The following is a 4,508-nucleotide window of genomic DNA, read 5'->3' as shown; positions in this document are numbered from 1 at the left end:
ACGGGTATCTGATAGTCGAGGCACTCGACTATAGCGTTCTTTCTTGTTCTCCCTCAATTTGCATAGGTTTATCGTTTGGTATCTAAATAATGTTTAATCCCTCTCGACAGGCGATTGCTAGTTAAAATAATGGCTGCCAAAATAATGTCAAAATAAACAAGGAAGAACGCTATAGTCGAGTGCCTCGACTATCAGATACCCGTTACTCACTTACTTACTTACTAAGCAAGCAGCAAACCAAGACTATCAGATACCCGTTACTCGGCTAAAGGGACCAAAGGAAATGGAGATATGCAAGCAAAGCGAGATTGAAATGCGCCACCTGCCGGCGGTAGACAGACTTAAGCGTTAAGGGCGTTAGAGTGGGCGCGGAAATTTTTTTTTGGATCAATCGATAGGTATTGACGAGACCAATACATTTCAGTTAAAAATTTGTATATCGCATGGAAATTGTGGGCGCCACAGGTTTGGGCGTTTTGTGGGCGTTAGAGTGGGCGTGGCATATTCGCGTAACAAACTTGCGCTGCGCTCAAGCCTACGGAATCTAAATCTGATATCACATTTCTCTATCTTTGATATTTTCAGAGATATCCACGTTCATATTTACGATTTTTTGAAGTTTGTGGGTGGTTTGTGGGCGTAACAGTGGGCGTGGCAAACTTTTTTTTTGTCAATCGATAGGTATTGGTGCGAACAACACATTTCACTTAAAATTTCTATTCTAGCATCAAAACTGTAGGAGCCACAGTTTTGGGCGGTTTGTGGGCGTTAGAGTGGGCGTGGCACTCTACTGAAACAAACTTGCGCTGCGCAGGAATCTCAGGAATCTGCATGTCTAATCCCAGTATTGTAGCTTTTATAGTTTCCGAGATCTCAGCGTTCATACGGACAGACGTGCAGACGGACAGACGGACATGGCTAGATCGACTCGGCTAGTGATCCTGATCAAGAATATATATACTTTATGGGGCCGGAAACGCTTCCTTCTGCCTGTTACATACTTTCCGACGAATCTAGTATACCCTTTTACTCTACGAGTAACGGGTATAAAAAGAACGAGGGCCCAGAATAATGACACCTCAGAATTTGTATCGTGGCAATTCTCATGTTGTTGGTCAATCGCAGGGCGGCTGGTACTTGGCCATCTTCGAGTGGGGGAACAGTTCTCGCAGGTGTTGCACCGCCAGTCCGGTTGCAGTGTCTTGGTCTGGACGGGAATCACCAGGCCACGGCAGCCTTGCTCCCGGCAAAAGAGTGCCGACAAGTAGGTTCCGTTCTCCTGCAATAAGACAATGGTCAGTGGCCTGTGTTTAGCTGTACGATTTTGCTAAAGCGTGTCGAATGAGAACAATAAAGAAAGGGTATTTATTTAGTAGATCTTATAATATATTTTCGTCACAAAAGTTGATATCAGAACTTTTGTTTGTTGAAGTGCGATCGCCACTAGATTTTTACCCCGTTAAGAGGTGTTTTTGTTTGATATACTTTATGGGGTCGGAAACGCTTCCTTCTCCCTGAATCTAGTATACCCTTTTACTCTACGAGTAACAGATATAATAACGAAACCAGGCCTGTCTTTGTCCATTTAAACCCAGTATGATTGTAAAACAGTTAACTTTTTTTTAGAAGAGTCTAAAAATGAAACAATATTTTTATACCTTAGCAACCCTTTAAAAAGTTGAATTTTCATAGCACTAATCAAGCCTAATGCTAGTTGTCAAAAAAAAATGCAGTGTTCCTTTAAATGTGCTAGTGCTAGGTGCTTGTAAAAAATGGGAGCGGTTTTTAAGTCGAAGGGCATTTGTCCCAACTTGGAGGAAATCTTTCTGCACACTTTCATTCAAGAGGCGGTGAGTTCTTGGGTTAAATGAAATCGGAAGTGGAATTATGTATATAAATACATTTCTTAGGGTTTGGATAGAACCTGCTGGCGACCTGTTATGCCAACATAGCCTACAAAGACTTGGGCAAGCTTCAAACGCGTCAGGCTGGGAGATCTGAACAGAACCGCCGGTTCCTTTGAGATTTTTCTGGAGCACAACAACCGATGTCAGAATGCCCTACTTGGAAGGGTCATTCTGAAACTGAATCAACACGACCCACGTCTCCATAGGGGAGGGTACAAATCTCCTCAATACAGCCTATGAACTTTATGAACGCCATCCAGTAGTCTTCAGTTTCTTGCTACCTACAACTATTTAATTGAAAATCACCAACTGCTGTAAATTTGGCTCAAATTTCCATTGGCTTCTTCGACATTGCGCAGCTGCAGTTGCTGTAAGGTGGCCAGAATCACCATGCAAGTGGGGAATACTACTTCGCCAGGACATACTACCAGAATTCAGAGAGTTTCGCACCTGAAGGCTTCCAGCGGTTATGAAGTTGTAGTGCCCTACAAGTCCATTATCGCCAAATATCTAAGCTATTATGACTGCCTGATGTCCCGCTCATAGACAACAACAATATTGCAGCCAGGTAAGCCCTTAATTATACTAAATTAAATAAGATTTCGAATAAAATACATTTGTAATGCATTATTCTTTAGGACCTATTCGGAAAGCTGAAACTTAGCAAAAAGTCCTCTATCTTCGATGTGATCCTGCGTAGCTCGGGAAGTACGATGATGATGATGATGACTCTATCTAAGAAAAGTCCGAAAAGCGCGATGAGAGGGGACTTGTCATTAGCCAGAAAACATCAGGAATATGCCTTGAACTTAAGGGTAAGATCAGTTTTTCACGGTGCAATAATTCTTTCATCATGATCAGTAAGAAAGGAGCGTACAAATCGTACGCTACCTTTTCGTGATACATGATACACTGCTGCTAGCGTGTATCGATGAATGAAATTTCGATAAGAATTAACACAATTAATATTATAAAACCATGAAACCACGAAATTCTTTACAACTGTTCAGCACCTTTTGATTTTTACGTGTCCACGATTGCTGTGTGCAATGCTACAGTTGCGGTGGCATCCGATATCGTTTTTATAAACGCAATATTAACTAAAACACTTTTGTTTATAAGGTGATTGTCAAAACCTTACACTAGGACCAATTTAAAAAGACATTTGAAATGCATAGTGGAGTTTTTCAGGTTAAATGTTTTTCTTTTTTAACTACGTTATGTATCATAAGCGTTAAGCAGAACAAACTTGATCACTGATTACTGTTCCATAAAAAAGATATCGGCTACCACCGGAACTGCAGCATTGCGCTTAGCAATCGCAATATTTATATTTAGCAATATTCAAAACACAAAGGAGGAACGCTATAGTCGAGTACCTCGACTATCAGATACCCGTTACTCAGCTAAAGGGACCAAAGGGTCATGGAGATATCAAAGCAGCAAAGCTGCGCCACCTACCCTACCTACCGTGATCTCAATATATGGTTATGTGGGCGGTGGACTGATTGAAGCGTTATGGGCGTTAGAGTGGGCGTTGCAAATATTTTTTATCTAGCATGGGAATTTTGGGCGCCACAGGTTAAGGCGGTTTGTGGGCGTTAGAGTGGGCCTTTTACTCTACGAGTAACGGGTATACAAATTTGAAACAAAAGAACTGGTATTTGACAGTCGAGACACTCGACTAGAGCTTTTCTTCTTCTTGTTTTTTAATGGAGCATACATTTTTTTCGTTTTGGTAAATTTAAACAATTATTTTTGTTGTGTATAGTAGTTACATTATTAGTTATATTTAAACTTTATTAAAAATTTCAAGATTCTCCAACGCAGTTCCAGAAACTATTAGGTCGCCAGTTAAATTGGCTACCAGGCTATTGAGCTACTACATCGGGAATTGAAGTCCCTGCATATTTCAAGACGATGTCCCTATCCATTTCCTCGTCTCTGAAGTGGATTTGGGCCAGTCCCATTTAAGGCAAAACATGCCTTCAGGTGCGAAACTCACGGAATCCCGATAGTATTTCATGGCGAATTTGTATTCCCCACTTGCATGGTGACTCTGGCCACCTTATAGGAACTGCAGCTGCTTAATGTCGATGACCAGCTGGTGATCCCCAGGAAATAGTAGTAGGTCGCAAGAATACTTAAGCTACTTAATGGCGTTTATCAAGTTCATAGGCCGCATTGAGGAGACTTACACCCTCCCTGCAGAGACGTGGGTCGCGTTGATTAAGTTTTAGAATGACCCTTCCAAGTAAGGGCATTCTGACATCGACTGTTGTGCTCCAGAGCCATCTCAAAGGAACGGCGGCACTGTTCAGATCACCCATTCTGAAGCGTTGCCCCTCGAAGATTGCTTAAGTCTTTGTAGGCCATGTTGGCAAAACAGGCCGACAGGAGTTCCTAAGGAAGCTGCAGGGTGTTGTACATCTTATAACCTGCCTTTATGAGCTAGGTACAGAATGAAAGGCAGCTCAGGAATGTATTTACATATATGTAATTCCAATTACGAATCCTTTTAATCCAAGAACTCACCGCTTTTTGAATGCAAGTGTGCAGAAACATTTCCTTTAAGCTAGGACAAATGTCCTTCGCCGTAAG

The 4,508-nt window shown here is 41.8% G+C and overlaps 1 long non-coding RNA gene across 1 annotated transcript; it reads left to right on the top strand.

The window, feature by feature from the left end:
* Positions 1–1,741: 1,741 nt before the first annotated feature.
* Positions 1,742–4,234, top strand: LOC119557582. The gene is made up of 4 exons (XR_005220110.1): positions 1,742–1,850; positions 1,911–2,475; positions 2,546–2,722; positions 3,738–4,234. It is a non-coding gene; the product is annotated as an uncharacterized LOC119557582 (long non-coding RNA).
* The last annotated feature ends 274 nt before the right edge of the window (positions 4,235–4,508 follow it).

The sequence above is a fragment of the Drosophila subpulchrella genome, chromosome X, assembly GCF_014743375.2.
Source record: "Drosophila subpulchrella strain 33 F10 #4 breed RU33 chromosome X, RU_Dsub_v1.1 Primary Assembly, whole genome shotgun sequence".
Lineage (NCBI taxonomy): Eukaryota > Metazoa > Arthropoda > Insecta > Diptera > Drosophilidae > Drosophila > Drosophila subpulchrella.
Note: the sequence above shows the minus strand (reverse complement) of the source record. Positions and strands in the feature narration are given on the sequence as shown.